Source organism: Trichechus manatus, unplaced genomic scaffold (assembly GCF_000243295.1).
Source record: "Trichechus manatus latirostris isolate Lorelei unplaced genomic scaffold, TriManLat1.0 scaffold00186, whole genome shotgun sequence".
Taxonomy (NCBI): Eukaryota; Metazoa; Chordata; class Mammalia; order Sirenia; family Trichechidae; genus Trichechus; species Trichechus manatus.
This window is the reverse complement of record NW_004444122.1, coordinates 4255354-4273043: the sequence shown is the minus strand read 5'-3', so window position 1 is coordinate 4273043 and position 17690 is coordinate 4255354.

Sequence of the window (17690 nt, the reverse complement as noted above, 5' to 3'; positions counted from 1 at the left end):
ATTTATTGGGACATAAAAATATTTTTAGCCATTTTTGTTTTATTATTTTGTGAATTATCAGTATGCGTTCTTTGTCAATTTTTAATTGTAGTTTTGATATTCTCGAATTGATAAGTGAGCGTTCCTCGTGTATTAGACATAATAACTTACATAAGTTGCCAATATTTGTTCCCAGTTTTTCATTTACTTTTCAATTTACTTTTATATATTGATGAACAAAAGTTTTGACTTTAATGGAATTAGACTTAAACATCTATTTCTTTATGGTTTGCTCTGTAGTTTGTGTGCTCAGAATAGTTTTCCTTGCCCTGAGATCAAGTAAGTATTTGCTCGTGTTTTCTTGCTTCTTTTCATTTTCTTTTAATTTCTGTTTTACGTTTTTCTTTATATTTAGTAGTTTAGACTTTATTTCAGTGTAAAGTTTGAGGTTGGGAGTCTAAGTCTTTTTTCCTCCCTCAATATTTAGCTAATTTTTCCAGTACCATTTATTAAATAATCCATTTGCATTCATCTGTTATTAAGTTCTTATATCTACTTGTGATTATTTCTGAGTCTTATTTGATTCCATTGCTTTTATTAAGCTAGTACAATATTGCTTTTAGCATTATGTTTTATTATATAGCAATGCAAGTTCCAGTTCCTCTTTATGTCCCAGAATGTTGGCTATTCTTAATGGGTTTTCCTTTCAAATGAACTTTATATTTTATCAAGGCCATTTCTCTATCTCCCTCCAATAAACCCTGAACAGGGATTTTGACTGAGAAAAAAACAGAATCCATAAATGAATCATTTCTTTATGCCCACTTCTTTTTCTTTGTTCAGACAATCTGAGATTGTATATCTATATTAATAAGTAATAAATATTAATATTTTTGCATTATTTTTCTTCTTTTCAAGTATAATTTTTATGTTGCATGCAGTTTTTAATTCTTAAAAAAAAAAAGCTAGAGAATATTCTGTAAAGTTATCTCTGTTTCTTATTACAAATATTTTACAAGGTCCTCTTCCTTTTCATTGCTGTTTCTTTTTTTCATGGCATTGCAGGAGATTTTCCTAAGCTTCATGATGCTTCTTCCTTAATACCAATCCTGAAGTAGATTTGCCCAGGACCGAGGGGCTTCATTTTAATGCCAGAATAGTCCCGGGCAAACTGGGATAAGTGGTTGCCCTATTAAATGAAGACAGATTTGTCTACCCAAACCAATCCCCCCACCCCACTCCTCCCACCCCCAGTGCCCATGTTCCAGGGGATGGATTGGGTTCTGATATTCACACGATTCCTGCCCACTAAAAAACTGATGGCACAATGGTTAAGCACTAGGCTGCTAACTGAAAGGTTGGCGGTTCAAACCCACCAGCAGCTCCATGGGAGAAAGACCTGGCCATCTGCTCCCGTAAAGATCACAGCCAAGAAAATCCTACTGGGCAGGTCTGCTCTGTCACATGGGGTCGCTATGAGTTAAAACTGACTCGACCGCTCCTAACCACCACAACAAACTGATAAAACACCTAGTCAGGTGGGGCTTATTTTCCCTCCAGCAGGGACAGAATTTCTTTTACTTTCTGGTTTCAGCATGCTGCAGATACTTATGGGCATATCCTGAACTAGTGCTGTTCCCTGCTTGTTCCTGCCTATGGGCCTTTGCACCTGCCATTTCCTCTGTCTGGGTTGACCTTCCTTGAGATTAATGACTCACTCCTGCACCTCACTGAGATCCTCCCTCAAATGTCACCTCCTCAGAGAGGCCTTCACTCACTCCTCCATCCAGTCTTTCCTCTCCCCTTAACCTGCATTATTGTTTTTCATTATCCTTATTGTCTGTTTCCCTGACTATCATGTGGGCTCCATGTGGGCAGGACTTGGTCTGTTTTATTCTCCACTCTTTACCCAGTGCCTACTGCACTGCCTGGCATAGAGGAGGCTCTCTCTCTCTCTCTCTATATATATATATATATTTTTTTCTGAATCAAATATATTTTGCTGCTGGTTTCTATCCCTATTATGTCAGTGTATACCTTCCTGTCACCACCCAGCTGTCAGTTTGTCTTACATGGTGCTGTGATGCTGGAAGTTATGTCACCAGTATTTCAAATACCAGCCGAGTCAACCATGGTGACCAAGTTTCAGTGGAGCTTCTAGACTAAGACAGACTAGGAAAAAAGGCCTGGAGGTCTACTTACAAAAATTAGCCAATGAACATACTATGGATGACAACAGAATATTGTCTGATATGGTGTTGGGAGATGAGCTCCCTAGGTTAGAAGACACTCGAAATACACACTGGCCACTACAGTGGACTCAAACAGGCCAATGATCATGAAGATGGCACAGAACTGGGCAATGTTTTGTTCTGTTGTACATGGGGTCCTCATAAATTGGGGCCAATGTGACAGTAACTAACAACAGTACTTTCTGCAGCTACCTAGATTCTCTCTGCACTGTTATTTTGGAAAGGAGGGTAATTTTCCCATTCTTTTTGGTGCGAACGGTAATTTTCAGATTGGGTCCAAGCTGCAATGGGTCCTCTTGTCTTAGTTATCTAGTGCTGCTATAACAGAAATACCACAAGTGGATGGCTCTAACAAACAGAAGTTTATTCTCTCAGTCTAGTAGGCTAGGAGTCCAAATTCAGGGCATCTGCTCCAGGAGAATTCTTTCTCTCTGTGTCAGTTCTGGAGGAAGGTCCTTGTCATCAATCTTTCCTTGGTCTAGGAGCTTCTCCTCTCAAGAACCCTGGGTCCAAAGGATGCACTCTGCTCCCGCACTGTTTTCTTGATGGTATGAGGTTCCCATGTTTCTCTGCTCTCTTCTCTCTTTTATATTTCGAAAGAGATTGACTTAAAACACAATCTAATCTTGTTGATTAAGTCCTGCCTCATTAATATAACTGCCGCTAATCCCATTTCATCCACATCATAGAGATAGGATTTACAACACATAGGAAAATCACATCAGATGACAAAATGGTGGACAATCACACAATACTGGGAATCATGAGCTAGCCAAGTTGACAGATATTTTGTGGGGACACAATTCAATCCAGGACACCCCTTCTGGGTAGAAGCCTCAATAAACTTCAGGTTTCTGGATGATACTTTCAAACATCTCAGTGATATTTATGTTTAACTATTTTTCTTCTAATGTCATGTGGCTTCAGTTATATTTAGGATGTTATTTCCTTTGGTTTTCAGGTTTGCACTTGATATCTTCAAGGCAGCAAGAACGAGGCAGCTTCTGCAGCCCCAGCTCAAGCTCCCCTGTCCCCACAGCAAGGCTGAAGGGGCATTGTTCATTCCCTGCTCTGGTCTCTGACAGCCTCCCCAGCTCATTGACAAAAAACCAAAACTCAAACCTGTTGCCATCTAGTCGGTTCTGACGCATGGTGACTCCATGTGTTACAGAGTAGAACTGCTCCACAGGGTTTTCTTGGCTGTAAGAGGAGCCTAGTGGCCACTATGAGTTGGAGGCTACTCACAAGCAGTGGGTTTGGTTTAATTTTTGGTTTGCTAACCCACAGGTTGGCAGTTCAAACCCACTCAGCCACAGAAGAAAGGCCTGGCCAACTGCTTCTGTTAAGATTAGAACCAAGAAAACCCTATGGAACAGTTCTACTCTGTAACACGCGGGGTCGCCATGAGTTGGAGGCCAATTCGACAGCAGCTAAAAACTGCAACAGCAATCTATACGGAAGCAGACTGCCAGGCTTTTCCTCTGTGGTACAGCTGAGAGAGGGTTCTGATTGCCAACCTTTAGGTTAGTAGTTGAGCACAAACCGTTTACGCCACTCGTATCCCTTTCACTAACAAAAGTTCATCTAAAATGGAATATGCTGGGAAAATGTCAGGCGAGGTGCCTGGGAAACATGAAAAACAAACATACAAAAACACACCAGTCATACTGGAAAATAATCCGTTTCGGCTGACTTTTTCAGAACTTCCGACCCAGCCAGTGGCAAAGTGGAGACTCTTCTGTACAGTTCATCATTTGTCCTCCCTGGAAAGGAAAATGGGCTAGTGACGCTGAGAGAAGAGCGTTCCCTGAGGAGTGTGCTCTCTTTCACTGAAACAGATCTTTGTAGAAACCCCAAGAAACCTCAGTATGGTCTCTACGTGGACAGGGCTAGTAGCTGTTTCAAAGTGGAGGTGTTCATTGAAAGTGATTCTAGGAAAACCATTTTCTTCTCAAGACGGATGGAAGTGAGCTATGGAAACTTTGGAGGAAATATGGAAAATTATCTGAAACAAAGCAATTTGGCTTACTTCCTTTGGAAAGAGATTTTTGTTCTCAAACATGTATTGAAAAGCCATCAGTATTAACGTGTGTTTTCATGGAGCTCTGAGATGTTCAGAGCACTTTGCAAATTTTATTTTTAAACCTGTAGGCTATCTCCTCCAGCTTTTGATTTGGAAACAGGAATTATTCTCATTTATATTGCAGAATCCTTTCATAAACTTCATGAGTTTTCCTAAGCTTCAGAAACTTGAGCGAGGAGAGGTTGGTAAATCTGAAGCAGGTATTTCCCTCCCTCCCCCTGCACCGCCCCCTGCCCTGGCCCAGCCTCTGGCTTACACGGTGCAGCGGATAGCGGCTAGCAGGTGCAGAACATCTTCCTAGGCACACAAGCCACTCTTTTATGTGGATTTAGAAAAGTAACTGTCCAGATTCAATTTTCAAGATCTTATAACTTTATTTAATCCAGTAGCTTCTGTCCCCACTTCTCAGTCGCTGTCTCTCTCCCTCTCTCTGAATCTCTCCCTCTCTCCTTGTCTCTGTCTTTCTCTCTGTCCACCTCTCTCTTTCTCTCTCTTCTATCCCTCTCTCTCAATCTTTTCCTCTCTCCCAATCTCTCCCTCTTCTTTTCTTCTCTTCTGTCTCTATCTCTGTGTGTCTGTCTCTCTCTCTCCCTCACATGCCTGCGTTCTCCTTGCTTCCTCATATTTTTCTCATTGTAACTCTTCTCCTGAAAATGAGTCTCTTATTTCTCTCAGAAAACACTTTTTCAACAGCATTTGTCACGGCTTGCACCAAAAGAGGAAACTGTATTACAAAACCACAAAATCAGAATGAAGAAGAAGAGAAGGCAGCAGACGGGCCAGCTCTGAAGCGGTGGAGTTGTCTCTGACGTGGAGACTCTGTTATGAACGGGGGTTTTCTGACTGTCCTTGCTCGGGGCCTTCATTATCTTCGCCAGCACACTGATGACCATCCAGAGTGGTGAGACCACGCTTTTGTCTAATGTGATGTGGCTACAACAAAGATGGTGCCAGGGAAGGGAAATCAAACGAAGGACCATTTTCTCTCCTTTCCAATCCCTTAATTCACTATTTCAGCATAATACAGTATAAAATTCCATTCTGTGGACATGCCAACATGTAGTTATCTTTCTGTCGTTGATGGGCATTTGCAATTTTATGTCCATTTTCAGAATTTGAACTTAATGTGTGTGTATCTATGTATGTATGTATTAGAGTTTCATGGTAGTTTTGGAGATAACATGAGGCAGTGATGTTTTGTTGGGAGAAAAACATACTTAAACTGGATACGATAATACAAATTTTAAAAATGCCCGTGTTGTTGTTGTTAGGTGCTGTCAACTCAATTTCAACTCATAGCTACCCCATGTGACAGAGTAGAATCGCCCCATAGGATTTTTTAGGCTGTAATCTTTCTGGAAGCACATTGCCAGGTCTTTCTCCCATGGAGCAGCTAGGTGGGTTTGGACAGCCAACCTTTTGATTAGCAGTTGAGCACTTAACCATTTGTGCCACCAGGGCTTCTAAAATGCACAGAAGATTCGCTAAAAGGTTTGCATATGAATGTTTATAGCAGCACTATTTGTAATAGCCCCAAACTGGAAAGCACCCAAGTGTCCCTCAGTAGTAAAACCCACTGCCGCCGAGTCGATTCCGACTCATAGCAACCCTGTAAGACAGAGTAGAACTGCCTCATAGGTTTCCAAGGCTGTAAATCTTTACGGAGGCAGACTACTGTATCTTTCTCCTGCAGAACAGCTGGTGGGTTTGAACCACTGACCTTTTGGTTAGCAGCGAAGTGCTTTAACTACTATGCCACCAGGGCTCCTTCCCATCAATAGTAGGATGTTTAATTCACGGAATGATATACTCTACAGCAACAACAATGAAAAAACCGCAACTACTTCCAACAGGATGGCTGCATCTCACAAACATAATGTGGTGGGAAAGAAGCCAGCCACAGAAGAATGCTTACTATAGGATTCTATTTGTGGGTACTGTAATTCAGAATCGGACGAGACTGATCTTGGGTGTCAGAGGTCAGGACAGTGCATGCCTTTTGCAGGGAGGGCAGAGAGGCTGGAAAGGGGCCTAGAGGTGGCGTCTGAAGTCCTGGTCATGCAGTTTCTTGGGCTGGGTTCTGGCTGCCTGAGTGTGTTCAGTTTATGAACATTAATCAAGTTGTACACTTCCAATTTGTGCACTTTTCAGTATGGATGTTATACGTCAATAAAGAGAGCAAAATGTGTTTTCAGAGTCTAAAGAAAAAGGAGAAACATTCTTTTCCTAGCAGTCCCCTAGTGGGCACATCTCAGTTCCTGGCATTGTTGGCTGGTCCATTCACCTCCCCCTTTCCTCTTTACTCAAGCCTTTGCTGTTTGACTCCCCATTTCCCTCTTCCTGCCCCATCCTCCTCATCTCCAAGGATTGGTGTCTTCCAACGTCAACTCTTCTTCACTACGTCAAGGGACACAATAATCCACAGCCTAACGTTGCCCAAACTCAGCATCCATTCTAGATTCTAGAACAACATCTTGGGGCCCTTCGGCAGGACAGTGCAGGCTGGGGGCTTTAGCATTTCTAGTCTGTCTCTACTGACATGAGGCGAAAATATGTTCCCTTGTGTTTCCCTCTCACACATACACACACATCACCTGTGCACAGGCAAACAATAGCTCTTAGAGAACAGAAAATACAATCTAAGTCCATATGGAGGACAATAAGAAAAAAAAAAAAATTCCCTAAAGGAAACATAAACCAAAAAACCAAAGTCGTTGCAGTCAAGTTGGTTCCAACTTGTGGCAACCCCATGTGTGACAAAATAGAGCTGAGCTCCATTGGGTTTTCTTGGCTGTAATCTTTACGGAAGCAGACCACCAGGCCTTTCTTTCGCAGTGCCACTGGGTGCCTTTGCACTGCCAGCCTTTTGGTTGATAGCTGAGTACAAACCATTTGTGCCACCCAGGAGCCCAAGGCAATGTAATGTGCACATATTTTATCTCCCTACAACAACAGCTGTTTCACCCCATTTTCTCATCTTCCTGTAGTGACTCAGGTGCAGTCTCTGCAACCAGGCTGTGGGCTCCAGAACTTACTATGTGTTAACACACTGGACAAGGCCCTTAACTGCTCTAGGCTCTAGTTTCCTTCTCTATAAAGTGGGGATGTCAGGGCGTACCTTCCTCAAACGATGGAAGAATTGCTGGGAGGATTAAGCACTGAGAAGAAAACGCTATGTTTTAGCCATGATTGAAATTGTAGACCTTGTCCAGCAGGCCTTGTGCACCTAAACAGCACAGCCAGCTTCCTTGAAACTCACCCACGACAACACAAAGAAACCAGCAGAAGCAGAACAATTTCTTGAACTGATCTTCCTCCCCCTCCAGCCATCACTGTAGGAGAAAGGAGAGCATAGATGCGTTTCTTCTCTTGTCCAGAGCAAACCCCAGGAGAGTTTAACTGCTCCTCCAAGGATATCTTTTCTGATTTACTTTTAGCACCTGCCTATGAGTAGGGATGGGACAGGGATTATTAAAGCTTACAAAGGGAGAGGCTTTTGGACCAAGGATTTCTGCCATGAGGGCAAGTGTAGGTCCTGCAGCAAGGGCTGCTCCCTGCTGATTGGGTGGCCCGAGGGTCTTACACCAGCCGCAGGCCCTGCTTCTCATCAGGTGCACTCTCCCAAGCCTTCAGTGCCAAGCCTAGACACTCAGACCAACTGCTCTTCTTCTCTCTGGGATGGAACAGGATGATACTTAATACAGCCTTTCTTTTGAGGGCTGTCTGGTGGAATGCAGGATGTCCAGATGGTTGGGCTTTATTGTTCTAATTTAGTCAGAAGGGGCAGAGTATTTCTTTTTCTTTTTAATTGTGGTAAAATACACATAACATACAATTTACTACTTTAGTCATTTTAAAGTGTTCAGTTTAGCAACATTTAGTACATTCGCAATGTTGAGCAGCCATCACCGCTATCTAGTTACAAAACATTTTCATCGCCCTGAAAGGAAACTCCATGCCTGTTAGCAGTCACTCCCCACTCCTCAACACCCCCAGGCCCTGGCAACCACTAATCTCCCAGAGTATTTTTTTTTTTTTTCGCCTCAAATTTAGTTTCAAAGAGAAAATGTCAAGTAATCACCCTCATCTAGTGTGAGTCTTTTGTTAACTCTTCAGTCTTAGGAGTCCCTGAAGGTCCCAAGATGGGTCACTTCTGGATTCCTAAGAAGCCCTCAATATGTCTTCTTTCTGTTGAGGATTCCAACTGATGTAGCCACAGTTTCAGGTCCTGGTCAACCCATTACAAAATTCTCTTTTTCTTTTGGGCCATCCTTCCTACCACCCTGCCACACGTCTCCCACCAGGGCATGGGGTAGAGGAGGCATAAGTGGAGTTGCAGACTGATTGCAGGAAAACCTGGGCCTCTCATGGCCTCCAGCCACCACACTGTCAAGTGGCCATCCTTGCCTGGACCTCAGGAGCTTGTCCTGGGTCAGAGTGCAGTGAGCTAAATGGTGGCCCCCTAAACGCTGTATCAATGTCTTAATCCCCAGAACATGTGAATACCAGCTTATATGGCAAAATATATGATTAAATTAAGGATCTTGGGAGGAGGAACTTATCCTGGATCATCAAGGTAGACCCTAAACGCAACTGATCTATCCTTATAAGAGAGAATCAGAGGGAGTTTTGAGACAGACACACAGAGGAGCCAGCACACCTCTACTTTCCCTTCCACCTCTACTTTCTCCAGAGCTCAGCACAAACTCCACATTCTCCAGGAAACATTCCCTTTCTCCCTGACCAGTAGTTTTCTTTCCTCCAGCACCCCCTAAACTTTTATCTATTCACTATTTGTGGCATATAATACTTTCATATTCTAACCACTTGCATTTGTATCTTACCCTCCTTCCTCCCCTCGAAGGCTGTAAGCCCTGTGAGCAGGACCTGCTTCTTGTCCATCTTTGCTGCTCCCAGAGACAACCACAGTGGCCAGTTCATAGAGTGCAATGAATGTTTGTTGAGTCACTTACCCTCTTTGAGACTGCTTCCTCTTTTGGGAAATAGATGAGCAGTAATGTCCTTGGGTGACACATATGGTTTGCTTGCGCTGGACTACTAACTTAAAGGTTTGAGATTCGAACCTACCCAGTAGTGCTGTGGGAGAAAGGCCTGGTGATCTGCTTCTGTAAAGATTACAGCCAAAAAAACCCTATGGATCAGTTCTACTCTGTAACACATGGGGTTGCCATGACTTGGAATCGACTCAACAGCAACGAGTTTAGCTTTTTGGTTTTATATACCCAAAGGTAACACAAATATTTAGAGCCTGCGTTGAATGAAAAAGGATGTCAACCAGAGATATATTCTAAAAGATGGTGACAGCATTGCCATTTTATGTACTTTTTGCTTACACAACTCTTTGCACACCCCCTGGGCTATATGCCTGGGAGCCTTAGCGTGGATGAAATGGCAGCCTGCCTTGGGAAGACATAAACCGTGGCCAGGATGTGCCTGGCTTGGGTAGGGGTTTGTCTTCCAGGCCTCTCCAGGTATTGTACACGAGCCGCTAACTATCTTCTCCGTTCCTTTATTACCCTAGTTGGGAAATCAGGGTTCAGATGATTAACTCCTGCTGCTTCTTAAAACTGTCAGACAAAGGGTCACTTGAGCAAACTGACATTGCTTTTTCTGGCCTAGCAGATCCAGAAAACCTCTCCTGCTGGCCAACTTGGCAGGTGTTCTGGAACAGAAGTCCTGTTGCTCAGTTACAAATAATAAAACTTCTAAGGGCACAGTATTGCCAGTTGGCTCCTATCCTGTCTGGTTCTCTATGGAAGGATGTGTGTCCTCTGAGCAGGAGGTCTGTTGTGATGGCAACATACCTGGGCAGAACTGAATGCTAGAGAAGTTACTCTTTGCAGCACACTCACCCACACCTTTCCTGTTCTTTCCTCCTGTCACCTTCCTTTCATTCACTACTTACTTTGAGTCCCGCAGGAGTAAGGGCTAAAAATGGATTCTTCCAGTACAGTGGAAGATGGAAATTTGTTACCTTGGATACCAAAAAATCAGTCTTGTTGCTGATGAGTCGATTCCAGTTCACAGTGACCTTATAGCAGAGTAGAACTGCCCCATAGGGTTTCCAGGGCTGTAATCTTTACGGAAGCAGACTGCCACATCTTTCTCTTGCGGAGTGGCTGGTGGGTTCAGTTAGCAGCTGAGTGCTAAACTACTGTGCCACCAGGACTCCTTGTTACATTGGGTAGACACCCGCTTGCCACTCTTGTTCAGACAGATTGTCCTGAGCTTGTCAGGAAAGGGGACCTGAACCAGCATCTCCACATTCCTCTTCACTGTCACCCCACTGGAGCCCAAGATGATCCACAGGTGACTGCCACCTCACACTGTGTCATCATCTTAGGGATGGTAAGCAGGAAAATCACCCCCATCCACTTCCAATGGTGAAAGGGACTGGTACACAGGAAGGTCTGTCATTGACCCTGTGATGGGCAGAGTAATGGCTCCTAAAGACGTCCACTTCCTAATCCTTGGAACCTGTGAATATGTTACTTTACATAGTAACAGTGACTTTGCAAATGTGGTTAAGGTTATGAATCTTAAAATGGTGAGATTATCCTGGATTCTCCAGGTTGGTCCAATGTAATCACAGGGTCCTTACAAAGTAAAGTAGGGGAGTTAGAGAAGGAGATGTAATGACAGAAGCAGAATTCAGAGTGACGTAAATTAGGAGTCAAGGAGTTCGGGCAGCCACTAGAATCTGGAAAAGACACAAAAATGGATTGTCCCCTAGAATCTCCAAAAAGAATGTAACTCTGCTAGTAACTTGATTTTGAGTAAGACTCATTTTGAAGCCTTGGTGGCACAGTGGTTAAGAGCTCAGCTGCTAATCAAAAGGTCAGCTGTTCAAATCCACCAGCTGCTCCTTGGAAACCCTATAGGGTAGTTCTACTCTGTCCTGTAGGGTCACTATGAGTCGAATTCGACTTGACGGCCATGGGGTTTTCATTTTTAAGACTCATTTTGGTCTTCTGACCTCCAGAACTATAGGATAATGCATTTGTATTGTTTTAAGCCACTGTGTTTGTACTAATTTTATACAGCAACCATAGGAAACTAGTAGAAAATCTCTTGGGAACCCCTTGGAAGGTTGCTACTTCCTGTCAGCAGAAAAGCTAATGATCGCTTGCCAAAGGCTAGAAGCAGTGATTTTTATGGACGCTTAGGGGGCTGCAGAATAAGGGAATAATGGGTAACACAACTGGTTTTCCTCTTGCCTCTGTACATTCTGAGGGAGGAGTCATTGGCCTTTGAAAGCCCCATGCCGTACAGAAGGAATCTGCAGCAATGCTGCGCCACCCAATACTCCATAAATACTCTAACCCAAAGGTCAGCGTTTCCTCTACTGTTGACCCAACCATGTGCCTCTCCGATGCTTTCCTCATTCACTGTTCCTTCCTCTCCCTCTCTGTGAACCCTCAATTCCAATTCCTAAATTTAGTCCCACCTATGCTTATGTGCTGGTAACTCTAGCACCCCCTCCTTCTCCTGGGCCCTGATCCATTATAGGGAAACCCCTACAGTTGTGTTTTTCCTTAGTTGTGTTTACTTCCTCCTCATTTCCATTGAAATTATGCTCTCTCTAGGTGACTCAGATGAAATTCTTGTTCCTGCTAGCTGTCCTGGCTTCTGTATGAAAGGGGAAGAGCTTGCCTCTTTCATGCTCTTCAACGCCATGTTTATGCCATTCGTCCAGTGCTCCATCATGCATTGTGTTTCTTGTTCTTGCCATTCACTTTCATCTCTATGCCTTTACTTCCATCCTGTACCACTTTCTGAGATCAACTTTTATTTATTTTGGTACCAGTCCCTGGAGTATATTTGTCCTTGCTCTCTTGTCATGGAACCCTATGAACTTTCTGCATATAAGCCCTAAAGTCTCTTTCTTCCAAGGCTAGTTCCCTTACACCCTATTCTACCAACCCTGGCAGAGTCCAGACAACCAGTCTATTTTTTTTTCCTCTTCTTTAGAACTATACCACCATTCATTTTTCCCCTGACACTTTCTAAGCCTCCCCCCAGGATTAGCTACAGAGGGGGTGCATTAGTCAGAAGACGGAAACCACACTAGTTATCTTAACAGAGAAAACTCAATATAAAGAAGTGTTCTTCAGCAATAAAAGAACTAAAAAGACCAAAAGAAAATACTAATATAAAAGAGGTAGTAACTGCAGGGATCAACAACCATCCCTCAGGCTGAAGGAACTGGAGGAAAAAATTGAAATCATCTCTGAATTGAAACCCTAACTTCTGCAAAGGGGCACTGCTTGGCTGAGACAAATGTCTCTGAATTTGGAGAAAGGATACAGACTTCCGAGTGGGGGGCACTGGCCAGCTGGTGCTGGTGTCTCCGAGGGCATGCAGTGAAGCAGGTTCTGCAAGCAAGTGTTGGAAAAACTGCACCCTGGACTTAATTGCTTGTACTGGAATGAACTGCAGCTGGTAGAGTGAAAAATCGAGACTAGTGTGCCATTGTCAAGACCAGGAAGTAGGGCATACCTTCTCTCGGGGTTGCCAGATTTAGCAAATGAAATTACAGGACACCTAGTGAAATTCAAATTTCAGGTAAACAACAAACGATGTTTTAGTATGAGATATTTGGAACATACTTATACTAAATTTTATTTGTCATTTTTCTGGAATTCAAATTTAACTGAGAGTCCTGTACTTTATCTAGCAACCCTACTCCCTCCGCTAGTATCCCAGGCTACCTCCAGCCTCTCTCTAGAACCAGACCTAACAGGAAGCCACTAACAGAGCAGCAGTGTGGTTTGCTGAATCCTCACTCCAGCATCAGGAAGACAAGTATTGAAGGGTGAGTTTGGCACTGAGAGACAATATCTTAATAACTGGCACAGTGAGTTATTATCTCCTCAGCCCTTTCCGCCTTCAAATTTCTTAGATACTTATTTGATTGCTCATACCTCTAAGAAACTGATGCCAGTATGGACATGTACTTCTTGGGAAATTCTGAAGATTCCAGAAATTTCCTGAAACTTCCGGGGCATGGGGACAGTAAAATAAAAATGGCACCGAGTCTCTTCTCTCAGAGCTCCTCTCCCAGGCGCAGTCTTCACCAGCCACCGTGGAGCATCTGGTAGGCCTGAGTCTATTATGATTTTGTTTCTGGAGGTGCTTGGGCACTTCTCAACTGTTCTCGTCTTTCATAGGCATGAGTAGAAGAGCAGTGTTGGGGGATGTGGACCGAGCGGGAGCACAGACGTAGCTGAGGAAGGGTTAGTGCTCTTCATGAAGCAGCACCATTCATGTCAGTGCTCTATAGTCTACTCTGAAAACAATGTGACTGATTGGAAAAAGTTCTCTATGGCAAATGTTGATCTCTATGTTTTTACAACAATAAAAACAATGATTAATAAAAAAGTATAGTACTCTATAAAAGCTCAGAGGTGATTCTGATGTATAATTAAAACTGAGAACTACTGCTTTTCAGAAAAAGAGTGTTGACAGAAAATATATTTTATGATAAAATTTTAAAAAAGTTACGACTGTTTTACTCTGTCACAGAAGGAATAACATTCTGTGAACAAACATGACAAAGATGAACAAACAGAACCCTAACTTCCATGGCTGATTTCCCAGGTTTGGACAGTTCTATTGCTTTCCCAATAGCTACAGTGTTTCCCCCGGGACATTCTGTTGGAGCATAGTCAGGGCGTGTTGGGTCGCTTGGCCTGATGGCTTCACTCAATCCCCTCTCCTTTCTCCGCTTCGAGGTCTTTCTTTTTTATAGCCTGGGGTTCAAGGACCTACCCAATCTGACAGTCTTCCACTTTGGCAATCTTATATTCTATTTCAATGTTAGCCTCTCCTCCGGACTAGTGCAAAAGGAAACTCACTCTCACCCAAATATGATGCTTATTTACTGAGAAAAACGTAAACGTAATAGCTGAACACAAGGAGACATAATCCCCCACACCACTGAATGGATTCTCTTCTGAGATAGCACAAATACGTTTTTTATTTTCTAAAATGGAAATAGCTTTCATGTTTCTTTTTCTGATTGTGGAAGTCATGCATGTTTATTGTAGAAAGTTCAGAAAAAATACAGAATAAAATTTAAACTATGAAAATTCATCTCTCAGAGAAAATCACCATTTACAGTTAGAAATATAATCTTCCAGAAATTTTAATAAACACAGACACACTCACCTTTTGTCTTTAGTTACTTAAAAAAATAGAGTATTACTCCTGCTAGCTAAGTTTTATTGCAGCAATAAATTAACTGCGTTCTTGGTGGCTTAATAAAACAAAGATTTATTCCTAGTTCATGATATTTTTACAACACAGATTAGCAGGGGATTTGCTTGACACAACCCTTTACAGAGCTGAGCTACTGGAGGCTCCACTATCTGGTGGCAGCGCCATTTAGACCATATGACCTTCTTAGTTGCTGCAGGAGGGAAAGAGAGACTGGAGAATCAAGCATGAGCTTTTTACTTCCTCAGCCCAGAAATGACACAAGACACTTCTACTCACATTTCGTTGGCCAGACACGGTCATATGATCTCACCCAACTTCAAAGAAAGAGAAGTAGGGCTTCTTGCATACTCAGAAGAAGAGGAGGACCACGTAGTGGTAAATGTTAATGTCTCCCATACATGAGTCCACATTATACATATTAATTTGTAACCTACTGTTTTCAGCTAACAATTTTTTAAGGACATCTTTCCATGGATAACATTATCACTTTTAGTGGCTGCATAGTATTCCATTGTATGGTCACATTGTGTGTGTGTGTATGTATATATGTATATATTTATATTTAACTTTGGTAAGTATATAGATGACAAAAAATTTGCCATTTCAGCTTTTTTATGTTCAGTGACATTAATTACATTTACCAGATTGTGCAACTATCACTACTATTTCCAAAAGTTTCCATCACCCTTAGCAGAATTCATATCATATTTTACTTAAATAATCTCTTGCTAATGGTTGATTATTAGGTTGGTTTAATTCCTTTCTAATGAATACAATGTTGTGAAGAATATTCTTATACATAGTCTTTGTACGTTTGCCTAATGATTTTTCGTAGTGTAAACACTCCAAAATGAAAGTTCCCGGTCAAAGAATATGCACATTTTAAAGTAAATTGATACAGAATGCCAAAAAGCTCCTCAGAAAAGATGAGCCCATTGCCTCCTGAGAGCAGTGGTCAAAGTTCTCACTTCCCACACTATTCCCAAAACAGTTGTTGTTGATAGTTGCCGCCAAGTCAATTCTGACTCATGGTAACCCCATGTGTGCAGAGTAGAACTGCCCCATAGGGTTTTCAAGGCTGTGACTTCTCAGAAAAAGATCACCAGGTCTGTCTTCTGAGGTATCTCTGGGTGGGTTTGAACCACCAACATTTTGGCTAGTAGTTGAGTGCTTAACTGTTTGTGCCACCCAGGGACTCTTGAATAACTTAGACCTCTTTATGTATTATATATAACGACCTTTTATAAAACATGATAAATACATGTATATTTATTGAATATATATATTTAAGATATATGTAAAGATATATTAAATGTAAAATGTATTATTAAACATATTACAAAAATTTTATTTGTTATATAACTTTTTATGGGTTTTTTACTGTAAAGAAAATTTTAATTTCAAAGTTATCATATTTATTACTTTTTATTATATCTATTTTGGTGGTATGATTATCCAAGATTATAAAAAAATTTAACGATGTAGTCTTTTATTGTTCTGATTTTTTAAATATTTAAATATTTTGACCATACGTAACCTATTTTGGTGTAAGATGAGAGGTAGGGAAATAAGCTTTTTTTTTTAATGAGCTCAGGTAAAAAGGTAACTTTATGTCTTCCATTTATTTAATAATCTTTTTCTCCTCTCTGATTTGAAATGTTACTTTTATTATCTATAGAATTTTTATATATATTTTAGAGAATGATATGTGTTTTCTGTTGTTAGTGTGGCACCATATTATAATGTGGTTTAACATGGAGAAGAGAAAAATTCCCCCTTCTTATTCTTTCTTGGCAAAAATTGAGTATTATCATGCATTTATTCTTTCAGATCAACAGTTCTCAAACCTTTTGGTCTGAGAATCTCTTTTACACTTTTAAACATTATTAAGGACACCAAAGAGTTTTTGTTTATGTGTGTTATACCTATTGATATTTACCTATTGGAAATTAAACCAGAAATATTTAAAAAGGTTAATCATAGAGACATTTAAAAATAAGTGCAATGTAACCATTATGTGTTAACATAAATAATGCAATTTTTATGAAAATAGCTACATTTTCCAAACAACAGGAATATATCACAGCTATTGAAAAGCTATATCAAACAATTCTGGGCTTTCAAAGAACTCATCATGCCTACATTTAAATATTCAGTTCCTTTTTCTTGAAACTCTGAATGATTGGTCTCAGAAAGATGCAGCAACTTGACTAGCATTTTAATACTATTGAAAATATTTTGTTGCATAAAACACAATAAAGTCCCGGTGGTGCAGTGGTTAAGAGGTAGGCTGCTAACCAAAATGTTGACAGTTTGAATCCACCAGGTGCTCCTTGGAAACCCTGTGGGGGAGTTCTACTCTGTCCTGTGGGGTCGCCATGAGTCCAAAATGACCTGATAGCAGTGGTTTTTTGTTTTTTGGGTTTTTAAAATTTTTTTAAATAAAGCCAAGGGAACAAGAACATTGGTCATATTTTTGTTTCTTATTTACAGTTTCCCGCCATTTATTTGTCATAGATTTCTCCTTTTCATGGGTCAGAAAATTCTCTGATATGTTGTTTCGTCTTTCGTCATGATCTATAGACTTAGACACGCGCTTATAGGTTGAGAAAGCCGATCTCTAATCTTTTTTAAGCCAATGATTCACCCATAAGTGTAAGAAAAATAAATTATAAATAATTTTCTTTTTCCTTTTGAACAAACGTTAAATTCTAAAATAATAAACTTTATGTAATATTTAAACATTTAGAAAAAATTGAAACATTTGAAGTATTATTGCAAAATCTGACAACAAGCTGAATTATTTCTTATTGGTTTCTGCATAGGCACAAAGAAAACGTTAAAATTTCAAAATATTTATTTGTAAATGTCATTACGGAGATTATTGCAGGAAATAGTAGAGCACAGTAGAACATAATAGAAGCATAGAGTACGAACTAGGTTAATCTCTAAAAATGTACATATTTATACCCTAAACCTACTACCTTTGAAAATTCTAAAAAACACACGATATGAAAGCACACCTTCCATTAGCTGTCAGAACAATGACATGATCATGCATATAGAGCTGCTAGAAGACTCCTCCACTTGTGAAAATACAAAGAGCACCTTACTACTATAAAAATATTTTTTAC